The following is an 18,507-nucleotide window of genomic DNA, read 5'->3' on the forward strand; positions in this document are numbered from 1 at the left end:
TTTTATTACCTACTTTATTATGGCATCTGTTAATGATTTTAATCGTAATAATGATACTTATGAATTGCAAAATTGTAACAATACTGTTACATTGCTGCAATCTTGTTATTTACGTTTACAGATGCTGTTTGCACATTTTTTAGAAGATTTTGCTTTGCTATAAAAATCGTCTGCTTGGAATTTGTTTCCAACTGCCAATTTACACTCTATCACAAAAAAGTCGACGCACCAAGAAGGAGTTGTCCGATGGAGACAAAAATTGGTGGATAGGAAGAATATGTATAGAACAGAAAATGATTAAAATTTCAGAACAATTGAATGATTTATTTTCGGAATTACTTAGTTACAAAGTAACGAGTTTAATAATGTAATAACCCACTACTAGTCTGGATGCAAGCTGCCGCACAGCGTGGCATAGACTGATAAAGCTCCCGGCTGCTCTCATATGCAGTATTTCTTGCCACATTTACTCCAGTTGTTGGGTTAGGTCATAAACATTTCCTTGTAGATGTAGTCGCCTTCCCACCATGTTCCAGGCATGTTCGATGGGAGAGACATCTGGCAAGCTGGCTGGCCAACGAAGTGTTTCACAAGCTGTAAGACAGCTCATAGCAACACGTGCCGTATGTAGTCTGGAGGCCAGGGTACTGCAAACGGAACAGTAGCAAAACAAGTCTCAGAATGTCGTCAACGTACCGCTGTGCTGTAAGTGTGCCTCTAATGACGACCAAAGGGGTACGGTTATCTAGGGAAATGGCACCCCAGACCTTAACTCCTGGCTGAGGGCTGTGTGGCGTGCAATAGTGAAAGCAAGATCGGCACGCTGCTCTGGGATTCTCCAGACACGTCTTCGATAATCGTCACGACAACAATTGCAAGAGGGATTCGTCGCTAAAGACTATACGTCCTCATCATTCCAACCTGATCGAGCCAAGTACCACTGTAATCTGGCTCAACAGTGTGCACACGCGAGTATCAGGTGGTGTAACGGTCCGTACGAGTCTAGATTTCGCTTCTGTGAATGGTGATGGTGGACACTCGTGCGCGGGTCGCTCTTCTGATGATTGGTAGCGATGAATCGGTTTCTGTGACAGCTGATCTGACAATCACTCTGTTTTCCCGATCTGTTGTGGCCCTAGGTCAACCGCTACCATCGTGACCCTGAAATCTACCACTGTCCACCCATTCTTGCCAGCATCTTCTAATCGCCGCATCGCTTCGACTCATATGCCGAGCGATTCTCCTATTTGCCCAACCTGCCTCTTTCAATCCGATGATACGACCCCTCACAAATTCTGACAGTTGCTAGTAATGAGCGCAAATCCTGCGGCGAGGCGTTTCATCAGTCGTTGAAAGGTATCCTAAATCGCAAAGCAACAGACACTTTTAACAACAGTTCAAATGGAAAAATGTTGTCACAATAGAGGAATCTTTGGTGCGTTTAAGTGAATTCAATAAAAAGAGATCCATTTAGTATCATCAAGCCGAAGGGAAAAAAATCTTAAAACATGGTTCAAAGAATTTAAAGATTCACGATTCACGATAGTTGCTGGTTTTTCATAGGACGGAAAATTGAAAACAAAGAGAATGGAGCAACATATTAAGCTCAACTCCACGTATTATCAAGAACATATTTTATAGCAAGGTTTTAAATATTAAATAACATCTCTTTACTCATGGAGCCATCAATGAGTAAAACTGCATTAAGACAAACCAAGCAACCGCATATCAATATCCCACTATTAATTTCACGAAAAAAATGGAACAAGAAACGGGAGTGAAGGCCATACATACCCTTAATTCATATCCCTACTAAATTTTCTGATATATCATCCACGGAATTTGGCTCTTTGGGACTTTTAAAATGCGGATTGTACAAACGTAATAACCGTCGACCTACAACCGTCCTTGGACTTTAGAAAGTTGCTCAAGGGGAATTCAAGGGAAGGTAAAATACCTCTTCCAATACTACGAAAGGCTTTACTGTATTGTGGAAATTAAGGTGCAGAAAGATAGCAAAGAATACGGATTATCAAACAGAACATTTAAAACAAAAATGTTTTGAGTAAAATATTTCTATAAACGCAATGAAATTCATCTAAAAATGTGCGAAAAGCCGCTATATTTTAGCATGTTAAAAATAAGTGGAAGAAATAATTCATTTTAAACAAAATAGTCATAATAATAATTTGTTTAGAATACTTCTTTGTAAATAAGATAAGTTTCCTGAACCGAAAAAAAGAAAGAAGCATTGATAAACAAATATGCAGAAATAAACTTCACACACCCAGCGTCTTGCAGTAAATTAATAATGTTTTAATATAAGAATCTGTACTGGGTTATTTGCATTTGTAAAGCGTTTCCTTTTCTGATAAGAACAAACTTGACTGCATTAATTTCGAATTTATTTCACTTCACTTTTAAATTTGCATTACATAGCATTTTTGGATTTCCTGGATTAATTTTATGTAACAGAATATCATGTTTTCTTAATCTAATATTAATACGAAGATATGTGAAACGTTTACCTACTTTATGTACTGCAACTTCAATTTATATAACTTCGGTCATATGCATTAAATCATAATTCTTGCTGTCTTTCTAAAGCGCAATAAATGTATTTTGTACTTCCTAAGCATTTCATCACCAAATTTAGTTGCACAAAATACTGTGTTTTCTATATAATTTAAATGTCATCTTTTAATTTGGTAAAGTAACATTAAATTTTTGCTACTTCATGTTTATTAATCAAAAGTTATTGAGTTCTAGTTCCCTTCATTTGAGGAGTTACTGTATTAAGGCACTTAATAATTTTAACAAGTTCTTACATCTGTATTATGAATTTAAATACGTTATTATCATAACATGTGCTAGAAATAAATGTATTTCAGTTATATGAAGACTTAATAATAACTCTTTCATTTAATAATTATTATTAATCCTTTGTGCCTCCTAGCCACGATAGTGGTTAGTAACTATCATGTAACAATACTACCGTAGTGAAGGGCCCGGGTTCTAATCCCAGAGAAGGCTTGGATGTTTGTAAATGTATAGCGTCTGTATGACATGAGAGCACTCTAAATTTGAGGCGAACCGAAAGTCCTCTCGAGAGATTGTAGTAGGGGAAAGGGATAGGAGACCCTTGGACACGTCCATTCCGATATGCTCTATTCAAACTGGGGGCGGAATTGAACTAAAGTATGGCTGTCACTTATACAGTGTTCAATTCTCCTGCGCATTTGACACCTTGTCACGATGAATGTCGTGGGCTTGAGCTGACCATTGTCAGAGAAGTGAGATTTGTAACAACAAAAATAACAGTGCTTTCTTAAGGATTAATAATAATTATTAGTATATTAGTTATGTCATTATTATTAGTCAAAGGGGTTTTGTCCCTGAAGGACTATTGTTTCTGTTTTGGGATTTTGCGTCGAATCACTCTGAATACCCGCTTCACTTTTCAAACTGTTGCCACCAAATATGATCGCACTGTGTTATATCTGAAGAAATTAAATAATGAAGAATCTGCATAAATGTATGTATGTTTTTCGCATTGTGATAAAACAACGGTACCTATAGCCATGCAACTTTGAATGACGTAATCCTCCTGCGAATATAGGCATTTGGAATCTGTTTTATTATCTATTTCCCATTTTTTAAAACTTTAACGAAATTTTGATTTACAAACTCAAGGATTTCCAAGCGAGCAATGGCAACGTTATACAGAAAAAACATTTTTATCTCCAGCGCGTAAGACTGTGCTTCGAAAATTCTAAGGATATACTCAATGTAAAATTTTTTGCGATATTGCTCTTGAACTGAATTTTGTGGTCTAAGTACGAAGAACATGATATTTAATAAATAAATGTAACACACAAAATGTTAAAAAGAACGCCCCTTTGTAAGTAATTTAAAATCTTAAGCCTTTCAGATTTTTTTAAAATTTATTATTAATCCTTTATTAAGACTTTTATTATTAATCACAATTGAATAAATGTTTGCGTAGTACAATTAATACACGATTGCGTTTATCAACTTCATATTCATGCAAACAATGTACAATAGTTAACAAAAATGAAAATAATACAGGAATCCAACTATGGTTAGTAACAACTATCAAATGAACTTGTCGAGTTATCACGCACTCATTCTTCTATTCTTATTTTAAGAGCGTAGAGGGGTACCTGTGTGGTAAAGAATACAGTTAAATTTGATTTTCGGATTTTGACTTCAATGATTTCTTTTGCTTTGGAAAAACACATTTCCTCATACATTGAATAAGAAAATAGGGAAGGACTGAAAATTAATGACAACAGTAGATATACATATTTATCGTAAAAGTAGACAAATACACTTAACTGACGATGATATTTGTGTTTATTGTAATTCTATGAGTCGTTTCTGATGGGCAGCCTGAATTAAACTGTAAGTAAGATAATGTTTAAATAACAGAAATATATTGCTCAAGAGAAGCAATATAATATTGGCCGATACTAAAACACTACACGATGAGATAACGATTGTTCACACAAACTTGACTGTAAACAAAAGCGCTCGTAAACTAACAGCTTTACGCTCATTCGTAAACTATATTGCTCGACATTAGAACTACACATTAAGGATTCGATACCTCTGAATTTTATTCTAAAAACATTTCTATCCTTTTTTTCTTTAGAATTTAAAGTTGCTTAGTTGATACCAACATGAGTCAGTTTCGCCGTCCGATTTATGCTAAAAATAGCTTCATTGGTCGACAGATATTAATTATGTTATATAGTATGTGTATCAATGCTTAATAAACATGTTTAACGTCGTCAATTTATGTTATTTTATCTAAGGTAGTATTTGCTTATTTCGTATATTTATAATAAAAATATATTCTCACAGTGTTATGTAAAACCTTGCTATTTTTCAACGGCCAGTTAAATATTTAACTTGATCAACTACGTTAAGCAGAAATTTGTTAAAATTAGCTAACATCTTCAACAACACAGTTGTTCCGGTTTGAACATTCGCTTTTCTCTGCCTCTAAATGGCAACTCGAAAATCAGTAGAAGCGCATTGATTTTGAGAACACTAAGTAGAAACAGTGGAAACTCTGGAACTCGATTTGTTTGATGCTGCTGATGAGATGTTAAATAGGTTCTAGATTAGATTAATTTGTTTGGTATTCTAATAAATCATTTTTAGAATAGACTGAATGTTGATTTAGATTGAAATATCTCTGAAACTCACGTGTAGAAATTTAGATGCTGCATTTAGAATTATTTTAGATCTTTATTAGATACTTCGCGCCATTTGTGTATTGGATAACAGAAGAAGAGTGATGCGTACTGTAATAAACAAGACAGAGTAAAATTCGGATTATCTCTAAAACTTGGAGAGAAATTAAGACTGAAAAACTTAAATTGCTAACGTAATGCAATGAAAAGCCCGCAGAATGAAAACAGAGGTCGACTCACTAGGGATGCAATGATTAAATATATGGGAGATAATTTAGACACAATAACACGCCGAACAAATACTAATTCAGAAGTCAAACAACAAAAATCAGCGTTATATTTTCAAAAGTTTCACAAGACTAGTTTCGATGGTTTTACCGAACCACCATCCTCAGTTGCAAAACCGTAAATGAACAAGATAGGAAATAATGATTAAATAAGATAAGAAAGCCTGGACAAGAATAAGCAAGCGGCGCCATTTGCTGATGAAACCAGAACTAAAACGTTATTTCTTTAAAGGCCGAAGGCAAAGATGGATTGGAATTATTTCCTATCTTGTTCATTTATGGTTTTGCAGCTGAGGATGGGGTTCGGTAAAACCACTGAAACTAGTCCTGTGAAAATTTTCAAAATATAACTCTGAATTTTGTTGTTTGACTTCTGAATTAGTATATGGGAGATAGTTTCAACGTTTAGTTTTCGGCGACTCAATAGGCTAACAACCTGGAAGTTTAGCCTTCCTGTCCCCATATACAATGTAATTATCATTTATACACTATACATCAACAGACTTAATAGCGGCCATTTAAGAATCAACAATGTAACACCATCAATTACGAATACAATCATTTGCACAATATGCTTTAGCAATGTAAAACCGTAACAGCAGCCATTTTAGAATCAGCAATGTAACATCAGCAATGACGAATACACTCATTTACACAATGCACTTCAGAATGTAAAACCGTAAAGGCAACCATTTTAGAATCAACAATGTAACATCAGCAAGGACGAATACAATCATTTACACAATGCACTTCAGCAATGTAAAACCGTAAAGGCAGCCATTATAGAATCAGTAATGTAACATCAGCAATGACGAATACAATCGTTGCACAATACAGTTCAGCAATGTAAATTTGTAACAGTATACATTTAAGAATCCGCAATGTAACGTCAGTTATCACGAATACAATTATATACACAACACACTTCAGCAAGGTAAAACCGTAACAGCAGCCATTTAAGAATCAGCAGTTAACAATGCATTGTAATATCAGCCATTTAAGGAAATGTCCCACAAAAAGGTTGCACCCTTTAATCTAATACATAAGCATTTGTCTTTACGATATGACATGAATTAATTTAACTTTACGTGGTCGACAAGTACCTGTTTCGACTCATCTTTCGAGCAAATCTTTACAACTATTGTTTAAAAGATAAGAAAGTTAAAATAAAATCAATATTATGAAAATTTATATCGAATATATGCATAGATCTGCAAAGCTCTTATTTTCATTCACAGCAGATACATACAAGCATATATACATACAATCACATTTTTGGAATGTTTTGAAATTGTTCAAAGGTATAAATGATGCTTGAAATTTACTCGCCATATTATAGCAAAAGAAGGAGCAAAGGAAAAGTTTTCTAAATGGCAAAATACCCATGAGAAACAGTAGAGCAGTTTTCGTTGAAAATCAAAAGGCAATTTCTAATCTCGAATTTCTACACAAACCTCACCACTTGGGAAATAAAGCGAAATGCAAAAGTTAAAAAGAAATTCTTTGAAAAGTTGTTTATATTTCGAAGAATAAAAAGTAGTTTTTAAGTTCACGCTTCTATGATCAATGAATTTATAAATCAGTCGAAACAAGAATATCAAATATGTATGAGGCAAATCAATATACTATAATTAGTATTTTATAAGACTTTCGAAGATTGATGTAATCAGTGCCATTAAGGTAACTAACTTCGTACAAAAGGGCGATTTGGGCCAACTAAATTTTTTATCTAACATTTTTAAAGGCCACATTCTTAGCCATTAAAAACACCAAATGTTTTTCTTTTCTTGATATGTTAATTAGAAGTGGAAATTCCATTTTTTTTTTTTTTTTTTTTTTTTTTTTTTTTTTGAGAGAGAGAGATGACAAACCAGAAGTTACAGTCTGCCACACCGGAGGTCAAAGTTTAAAGCGAAAATTAAAGATGAAGTTTTCACACGTTTTTATGTTATTCTTTAATTAAGTAATTTCAAACATTTCAATATGTCTGCAGAATTTGGTAAAGTATTTTTATTATATGCATTTTCCCATTTCGTTTAGCAAAGTGAGTAGTTGTGTTTATATGTCATATAACATTAATCTAAAAACTTTAAATGCGAGGGTTTTTTTTTTTTTTTTTTTAATTTATGTTTATTTTCAACCATGATAACTCTAAAAGTTCCTTATAGAATGATTTGAAATTTTGCACTCAAAGTTTGTACATTATTATGCATGACGTAGAATGCGAGTTAAAACAATTAGCCGAAAAGAATTTAAATTATATCATTTTCCCTTCAAATTTTTAAAATTTTTGAATATTGACTAATATATTTAGTCATATATTAGCAGTGGATCTCTATTTTCTAATTATTCTACTTTCACTGTAGATTATCTTATGATTAGTATATATATCATAAACTAAAAAATATGTTCCTATCATCAGTATTTTCGTGTGAATGATAGTTGATGTTTTTGTTAATTATGTTCATTTGGCATTACATTTATCGAGGGCAATATAATAAAATTTCTTATAAATTCAGAAATATAACAATATTTTTAAAAAACATCCTTCGAACGAGATCAGTCATCTAATGTGTAAGTAATATTATGAGAAAGAAATTTCAAATATTTTTGTTTTAGATAGCGTTCATGGATGAATTACTTAGATAACATCGTTTAAGAGGATTATTATACAGTTTGATACGCTTCTCTTGTGAGCTTAGGAATATTTTATAACACACATAAAGAGCTATAAGTTATAAATATATCGCTTTATACATGAATTTAGTAAAATACAGGTCAAAGAAATCAATAATAAGAAACCCGCTCATATACAAAAACAAAGCCAGATAATTGGGATCTCACACAATATTTTAATATCGCGAACTTATAAATTTATTCATACTTTTAAAAATGTTAAGGCAGTAATTTCAGAAGAGAGACGTCAAATTAACAGAAAAAAATTTGTGTGGACACCATATGACTATCTTATACGGCTTATTAAATTATACACACGTTTTGCTGCATTTCATTTAAACTTATTTCCTCGAACTTCATTACAGAAATATTTCTCTTTCAATTAACTGAGTTCTGATTTCGCGGTAAGGTAAAAATACAAGAAACCTAAAACATCTTCATTAAAAATTGCAAAATAAAAAAACTAAAACACCAAATACAGTTAAAAACAGTTAATTTTTTAACAATTAAAATTAGAGTTTCCACGAAAAAATAAACAAATTGGCCAACGGGCAGAAAGACCGGTTTTTCGGTGCACATAATTTACGTTTCGTTCCACTGGGTAAAAAGACAGTGAAACTGATGCACAACGGCCTTAATTCACTATTCTACTAACAGTTCAAATTTAAACAAATGGCGACTTCGTTAGACTTAATGCCACTGAAACTACTTTTAAATTGTTGATAATTCTACGAATATTGCGTGCAAATTAACTAAAGGCATAACATCCTTAACCCGAACGTAATAATAACATAATTCATTCACATTTAAAGCAAAAAATGCCAATACAAGAATAAAAACCTGAGCTCACCTAGACGGGTAACAGAGTGGGTTATATATAAATACAACTTATATAAGTTTGGTTCGGCTGATTGCAACCAACAAGAGAGGTGCACATCTAGATATTATAGCAGTCTCATACACAAAATTTCAACATTCTGAGTTATGCGAGATACATACAATATGTAAAACGATCAATGTAAAATCTTGATTTTTTAGCAAGGCAAATTTTTATAATTTATTTATTACAAAACATAGTACAATGGACACCATAATTTTCTACTCAAAACTGAATAAATTATTCTTTGAAATTAAAATTTTATAAACATATTTAAGAGTACACACATTATAATTTGCAATCGTAATAAGATTAACATTCAAATAGTAACCTGTAAATACACTAACACATTCTTTATTTTTCTTCTCTTATTTTTTAAAATAAAGAAGTTTTTAACAACTCGCATACATTAAAATGAAGTACTGGTTATATTCTTATTTGAATTTGAATGATTCTATGTAATAAGTGTTTGAGTTTGAATTAATTTTAAATTTTGATTGTCAGCCGTAGTATTGTTTTAGACATTCCTGTCGGTCGTTGCACTAGAACTTTAAAATTATACATTTGACATGCGAGAAGTTTGTATAATTACGAGAGTAGATAATAAAGTTTTAGTTGATTATCATTAAAGTGATGTTTGATTTTATTTACAGCAATATCTCACCGGCTTGATATTTAGCTTCACATAACAGACCATTAGTATAATTAATTTAAATTAGGAAACTATTTCATTACTTACTGTTCGTTTCTCTCCGGTGTGTGGACTTAAGATATTTAGATAACCGTATCCTTTTCATTGCTTCACATATAATATGTATTTAATATATATTGAGAATTGAGTCTAATGGGCAGTGCTATAAGAAATATATTTTCATTTTCATATCTAACTATAGTTTTCCGTGGTTTTAAAATACTCTTAAATTTATAAACAGAAAATAAAAGCGCGATAAGCAATTAAGTAACGTGCATTCCGCGAAACTGCATCCGAATTTTACAACTGGTTACTCAAATTTCATTTAAAATTTGGGAGATATATTGTCGAAACGTAAGTTTTAGACCTTGTAAGGACTCGCAGGACATTTTGAGCAGGAAATGTGAAAAGTCAACTATAACGTTTGCCTATTTGTGATTATTATAGATTCGAACCACCGCTCTTCAAATGGCTAAAATAGGCTAAAACCTCTTAAACCACAAAAGCAAGTATGAGAAAATACTACAAATCCTCACATCTTAAAATTAGTATTACAGAACCTAGGATGAAGAGGCACGCAGACCTGGCTAGCACGAGGCTGCCTTAACATTGTTTAAAATGCATAGCCTTCGAGAAACAAATGTTGGCAAATGTTATAACTTTATTCAACTGTCCATGTTTTCATTACTTTCAAGGTAGCATGTGCAGTTTTCTAAACGTCTTTCTCTTCATGAAGATTTGTTTGATGATTAAAAACTAAGGTAAAAACTACATACACTGAAATACTAAAAAAATAAGCAATAGTCTTTGAATAAATACATTTCATTTTGAATTTAATGTTTAGAGATAGTACGTATAGTCTTCGTATTTATAACGCTTTTACTATTCCGGTCTTACGTCAGTTATCTGGTAGGAAAGCTATGTCATCAATATCAACATTATCATATAAGAATACAGGAGCAAGTGCAAGGAGCGCTAGAATACACCTGCCGTTGGCAACAGCCTTGAGCATCTTTCAGGTGACAGTGCGATTTAGCTTAGTTCCGCCCGCAATTTTGATGGAGAGCACCAGCGGGGCGGGGTCAAGGGTCCACCACTCCTCTCCCCTTCCACCAAACCACACGAGAGGGCTTTCGGCTCGTCGCATATTTAGAGTGCCGCCATGCCGCACAGACACTATACATTTACAAACATCCATGCCTTCTCCGAGATTCAAACCCGCGCCCTTCGGCACGACAGTCAGCGACGCTAACCACTATACCGGTTGTGCGGCTTGCAAGTGCATTTAACGTTGTCTAAATGGATTTCTCGGTAATTTTCCGAGATATCGCCAAGATGGTAAGGTTTTTGACGACTTATTTTCTCGCCAAATTTGGTGAGAAATCGCCAAAAGTCACCAAACTTGAAGACATTTTGGTCCGGTTCACCGCAATATGTATTGAAACTGAATAAGTGTAATTGAGCACTATGTTAGCCGTAACCATAATTCCACCCTTGTATTGCTCTCCAGTAATTTCGAGAAGCCGAAAGTACTATAAATATCTCGGCAGCCGGTTTGAAACTATATAAGGCTGGAGAGAGAGAGAGCATCTGCTCTTAGTTAGTCAGTATGCTGTTATTGTTTTTGCGAGTTGCTTTTCAGCGTGAACTGAGATATTAACTCCAGGTTAGCTTTCTCTTTAGGTGCGCTTTACATTGCGTTGTGCTTACCGTTATTGGTAGTTTGAAGTGTGACTGCTGATTGCACTCTGTGATACTGTGAACACCTGTAAAATTGTTTCTGTGGAAAAATTCAGAATTTTTCCTTTGATAAAATAAATTTTATTAACCTATCATCGAACTGTGTGCATTCTATCTATTAGGAAGCAAGCACGCAACAATATTTATTTCAGCAACTAAGCGTTTATTGCCTTTCGTTTGTTATAAAATTCAACAGACATTTTATAATTGCTAAATGCTGAAACGCAGGGATACTAAAAGCATGAATAAAAGATAGCAGTTTTGTTAGTTCTAGTAAACGTAAAGGTAAATCCGATAAGCTCCCTAACTGAAGGCTATAACATCTCGTATTCTCGTTTTATTTAAATGAAATAAAAGCTAACAGAATGCAATTTTCGTGCTTACAGAAGCCAGCATTTATGTCTTAAATCATAGGTGTTAAATTTGACTTAACTATATGAAAGGCAAGTTAGCCTAATGCTACACAAATGGAGAACGCCCAAGTTGGATTTGACCTAAAGTCGGCGTGACAAGCCTAACAACGAGAATAAAGCAACGCCGCAGAATACTACTCTCAAGAGAATCAAATTAGCAACGTGGCCTTCGACACGCAGAACAGCCTCTGATTCTATCTTCTAAATCCCTCCTTTTAATATTCTCCCCTTTCAACCTCAATTGAATATCATCAGGAAAATGGGAAAGAAAGAGGACAGGAAAGCAGTTTAACATAAAGTTAGAGCTTCTGGCAACCACGTTTTGCTGTTATTTACTATCGTCAGCTCTAGCTAAATCAAGCATCTTGCACGCCGATAATTATCTTGAGCCAGCTTAAGTAGTGTATTATAAGTGCAGTCTATAGCTACGTTACCTACATTTGAGTTAAAACTTTATCTTATGCTTATTTAAATTCCCGCAAGAAGCGAAGGTTAGTCTGTCGCACAAGCTGTACTTTTCTGTTCATTTAAGAATTAAACAGAAAAGTAAACTTTAGCCTTCTTTAGACTTTATGATTTGCTTCAGAATTAGCAATAACTCCATATAAGTCTAGCAATGTCTGTAAGACTTTAACTACAGAATTAGAAAACTAATATTATTCGGTAAAAGTTTACAATTGGGTGGCCCTTATTTTTGGGCGATTCTTTTTTGACGCCAAAATCGGCGCCAGGAAGGCACAATTTCAAGATGGCCGCTACACAAAACCAAAATAAGAAGTCAAAGAATTGCACAAACTCTGTGTCCATGTACACATCGATCTGTTTTGACTTAAAAAACACCCTACAATTGCACAAACTAGGCATTGCGCACTGCCTTCAATTTGTCCATGTACACATCAATCTATTTTCATTTAAATAAAATCAGGAAGCTAAAACAAAGTTAAAACTATCATGGTAACCAGAAGTGAGGTTTCATCGTCAAAATTAAAAAAAAAAAAAAATGTCGCTAATCGAAGGGGTACCCTATTCTACACTAGAGCCTATAATTCTTATGCGTAGGCGGTTCCTTTCATTCAGATCCTTCATATTCCTTTTTTTTTTTTTTTTTTTGGTCGAATTGCTAATATTTGTCTAAAATTGATTTCTTACACATATTCATTACTTTTTATCCGTGAATACTCATACTAAAAATATCTGCGACACTCTGTTTCCGAAGTGATATTTGCCACATATCTTTCCGGCCCCAACAATTACGACCTTTATTTTCTTTTAATTTACTTGCAATAATTTAATGATCAATTACGCACGAAATCTGCTGCCCAACCGAGATAGTGGTTAGTGACGGACGCTGAGTGTAGTAACGAAGGACCGGTTTCGAATTCTTGAGAAGGCATGGATGTTTGTAAATATATGATGTTCGTGCAGCATGAGGGCACTTTAAAAATGAGGTGAGCCGAAAGTCCTCTCGAGAGGTTGGTGGTATGGAAGACCTCTGGACCCGTCCCCCGGGTGCTCTCTATCAAAACTGGGGCGGAACTGAGCAAAGTGTACTCTATGCTGCTCAAGGCTATAGCCAAGGATAGTCACAATCTTGCATTCTTTGCCACGATAAATTTCGCGGAATTGTTCTGATGTAATTGTAAGGTAAATGAGATAAGTTTCAACAACAACAATTTACGCATTTCATGTCTACTAAAAAATATACGACTCCTAAGTTTCGTAAATGATCCGACATTCTTTATTCCGCTAAATCCGAATGCAATAGGAAAGATTAAATATTTAAGCATGTCATTTATATGTATCAAACGCTACAGTTATGTTGCATATCAGAGAAAGTTCACTTAAAACTCAGTAATAGTATTTGGTACATTTACTGGTCGATTTGCTTTGAGTATTTATTTTCTCTCGATGTTTCATCGTGAATATCGTCCTGTTGTCTTCTAAACTTTCTGGGCTTTTGTTCTGGAACATTGTTATGAACTCTGTTTTGAAACTGGAATATGGTGATGATTTGCATATACAAACTTATGCTGATGATGTGCTATTTATAATAACTGACATCGCTATTTATAATAACAAGTTCGGAATAGAGCAAAACAAGCTTTAAAAAAGTTGCAAAAATGGGCACAAAGTTGTAAACTAGAATTTTCTCCGGAAAAATCAAGTTTGATGTTTATAACAGTTGAAAAGCGTGGTACGGCCCCAACAACTCCGACAACCAAGATGAATGGCAAAACTTTAAAAAGACAAAAAATGATTAAATTTCGTAATAATTATGGAAGAAAACTTAACATGGTTGCTTCCCGTCTATTACTTAAAAAAAGCAAAGACAAGCAAGATTGTCAAGAAGTTCATTCGAATTACTGGAATATCTAAACTTGATATACAGCTGGACATAGAAAGTGCTATTCAAAGAATGAGTGTGATTTTTATCTTTATGACATAAGTGATATTAAAGAATAAGTGTGATTTTTATCTTTATGACATAAGTGTTATTAAAGAAGGAATAGAAAGCCTATATTGGAAGTGGTAACAACTCGCGGCCAAAATTGAAGCTTTCAAGTGGGATTTAAATTTTCCACAGAATAGTGGTTTTGAACTATATTCGGACGGTTGAAAAAATGCTGATAGGACGGTGAAGAATTCTCTATCACGATGGCATAGTTAAAGAAGGATGGTCTTTCTCTCTAGATATCAGATGTTCAGTCTACCAGGCTGAAAATAAGTATTATTAAAGAAAGAATAGAATGTCCTGATTTTAAGTGAAGGAATAGAAAGTCCTGATTTGAAGTGGTCACAACATACGGCCAAAATTGAAGCTTTTAAGTGGGATTTAAGTTCTCCACAGAACAGTGGCTCTGAACTACGAACTAAACTCTGAACTCGAACGGTTCAAAAAATGATGATGGGACAGGGAACAATTTCTATATCTACCACGATGGCATAGTTAAAGAAGAATGTTCCTTCTCTCTAGTTAGCAGATTTTCTGTTTACCAGGCTGAAACACTTACTTTACTGAAAGCTTTATAATGGATCAAAGGTATCAAATTAAAGGCAAATGTTTACTCAGATAGTTAAGCTGTACTAAAATAATTGACAAATACAGCATTTCAAAAATATTCTCGAAATTAAAAAGGTACTTTCAAAGACGAAAATGAGGCTATATTGAATTGAGGGCACCAAGGTACCACTGGAGTGAGTAATGATGGCTTCCGGCCACGGACATGAACCAACTATCACGGCGGGGAAACCTCCAATGTAACAAGGTGAATATTACATACTAATAACAGTTTCTACAGTTTCATAACTGCAGACACTAAGCGTTACTCTGTTTATCTGCTTTAAGTTCTGAACATTTGAAACATAATATTATTCACGGTTGCTTCTTTTTGTGCAGTGTCTTGAGATTTTCTCCGTTTTACCAATGGCTACTCTGTTTTTGAGTGTGTTAGACGTCCACATTGCCCAAAATGAAAACGCTGATGAATTAGTAAGACTGTAATTAAAACAATGTACTTGAATGTAAAATTCCACGAAGTTTTTTAACCTTAATGGCCAAGAAAAGGGGATAGAAATTTGGCAAGAAACACCGGGTGAAGATGATACTGGAAGACAATACTTTAAATTCTTCCCCAAAGTCTCACAAAAGACGTTTCTCAGACTTCTTTTTGAAACAAGTATTGAAAATCACGGTGCTTTCTTTTTGAACAAGTATTGGAAATCACGGTGCTTTCTTTTTGAACAAGTATTGAAAATCACGGTGCTTTCTTTTTGAACAAGTATTGAAAATCACGGTGCTTTCTTTTTGAAACAAGTATTGAAAATCACGGTGTCCTTTTAAACAAGTATTGAAAATCACGGTGCTTTCCCAGATATATTAACAGATTTAGTCCGAAAGGTAATCACTGATTATACATTTGTAGGAACACAATGGCGAATGCTCTTTATAAGGTTATAGAGTGTCCAAGCATAAATACTGAAAGACTAAAGTTGTTTCCGCAAGCGCTGTGCATGTCGCTAAATGAATAACTCATTATTATTATGTTCAAGATTCAGAGCTTATGAAGATTCGGACTTTAATTTTTTTCTTCATTAAGAATTAAATATCTTGTCTCAGTATTTACTTATCAGTTTCTTTTGAAAGCTCTATCATTTCTTAGATTTAAACAGACAGGAGCTAAAATCCATTCATTCGCCTTTTTTGTCTGAGAGAAAAACGATTTTATTCTCAGAAATATTAATTATGAAAAAAATCGAAATCTTTAAAAGACGTTTTTTTCTCACAATATAACAGTTATAGATATTTTAAGTAGAACCAGGTTAATTAGAAAATAAAATAAAAATAATCAAAATATGTATGTATAAATGTTTACAGAAATCATGTTAATGTAAATAAAATCAGATTATCGAGCATAGGAACATACGTGTATTGGAAATAATGATATTACATATATGCGTGATAATTTGAAAAAAACCTTTTATTAGATCTATAGTAACCCACTCTAAGTTCTTATACTACATCGTGAGTTTGTTTAACGTAATACTGAGTAATAGTATTGCTTCTGTTTTTCTTTTAAACAGTAAAAACCAAAGTAATAGCGCAATCCTGGTAGTTGCTCATTGCATGCAATCAAATGTCGTCACATTCCTCATAGCAATAGCGTAGTCATTTGTTAAATTTTTGGATGAATTTATTCACAAAGATAAAACACATGTTAATGAATATTTTTGGCTAGGAAATGCAGTGTCGTTTAGAGTAAGCTAAAGTCGAAGAATTCGAGACTCATTGTTCAAATATCGCTCAGAGCGAAATAAGCCTAGAAAATCTACGAAGTTTAGGAATGAAAAAGGCCGTTATTTAAGAATATTTTTACAATGTTACAGCTCCTAAACAGATCATCTCTAAATCTGTATAGCTCTTAACTGTGCTCATACAGATTTTGAATATGTGACCTTTATTTATTCTCATATTATATTATTCATAAGATTTTCTGAATTTTTAAAATGTTATCAAAATTTGTGTTTTAGTGTCACATTTTCATTTGAGAGAACGGAAAGCTGTTCGCAAGATACATAATCTGGAGAGTAAGGATTAATAAAAGTTAATTTTTCTTACAATCAAAATCTGTATGATGACTTTATTGTGCAAATGAGTACCTTTTTATATGATGAAACCTTTCCTAGAATAACGTGATAAATTCTTTTCAGAAGGATCTACTGCTTCGACATACAGCAAGGTATGGATTGCTCTTCCCCTTCAAGTATGATTCCTCGCAAATTTTTCTCCGTCAGTTCATCATGGTCTTTAAAACTCTAAAAGTTCTGTTTCCTGAACCTCTTTTCTTTGCTTACAGCTTCTAACTAGAAATTAAAGTTGTTTTATTTCCAAGTTTGAACCAAAGTATTTAACTCAATAATCGCAGTGCTTTCATAAAATTATAGAATTTTAAATGTCACTTTAAAATTCCTGCATTTTTTAATTATGGCTTAGTGATAGATTATATAAATCAAGATAAAGGGAAAAACTATCTTAGTATATTTTAGATTTAAATCTTATGCTTTATTTATTTAAAAAAGCAAAGTTATATTTTTAATAAATATACAGCTTATCTTTGAGCAAAGGGAAATACGAACTAATATATTTCATATAAGCGAAACTTTCCTTAAAAATGAATTCACAAAGATTTTTTGAGCTATCTTTGACGATTTGAAAAATTTGGAAACAAACTACGCAGCGCAGTATTATAAAAAGCATTAAAATAAAATTTGAATATTATAAACACGTAAGGATATATGTAGATATTAGTTTATTTTATCATTTATTAATAAGTGCAAATCTGTTAGAAAAACATTTCGTTTTTAAATATTTACGTCAATAGCATGTACAGAATGTACAGTGTTTCAGAATATGCTCTTACATAATACAATGTAAGTGATAATGGAGAAGCGATTCACCGTACAAACTTGATGCAATATTGAAAACATATTTTATCTTCAGTCCTTTTAACAGCATCTATTTTCTCACAAACATTTTGACATGAATAAAATAGGGTATTTATATATTACCCAAACAGTATGTGTATAAAACACAAAATACGTATAAATCGATTGTTTTTGTTATCGGTAGTCTTTAGAGAACAGTTGTTTCTAAAGAAAGTCAAATGTTGTCCATGGATTTAACAGCATCTTCGTGGAACAGAAACACACCGTCCTTTTGATAATCTATTTTGTATGCAAATAAATAGAATAGTAACTCTATATAAATTAAATTAAATAAATCATTTACTTTTAAAACTGTACTTCTTATGATTATAACAATGCCTTGTGATACGTTTCCAAATAGGAATAATTAAAGACTCTAACATTTTAAATTATCTTGTGTTTAGTTCACGGAAAGAATTAAAATTAATATTAAACAATATGACGAATTTTAGCGTTCTAAAGATTTATCAGAATAAAATTATATTATTCATTTTTAGAATAAAATTATATTTTCCAGTTAAAATACTACTATTCATAAATGCCACAAAAGTTTAAGTTTCCTTCCATCTGACTGTACAAATGTCTCTCAGCATATTTATCATCGCATACTTGAGTCTCA

General features: G+C 33.0%; 1 protein-coding gene across 2 annotated transcripts in view; it reads right to left on the reverse strand.

The window, feature by feature from the left end:
* LOC118191464 (acetylcholine receptor subunit alpha-like) overlaps positions 1 to 18,507 on the reverse strand; it is a 319,754-nt gene that overhangs the window by 300,467 nt on the left and 780 nt on the right. The window lies entirely within an intron of this gene.

This window comes from Stegodyphus dumicola, chromosome 10 (genome assembly GCF_044657685.1).
Source record: "Stegodyphus dumicola isolate Sdum_Otavi_A_Nest chromosome 10, ASM4465768v1".
Lineage (NCBI taxonomy): Eukaryota > Metazoa > Arthropoda > Arachnida > Araneae > Eresidae > Stegodyphus > Stegodyphus dumicola.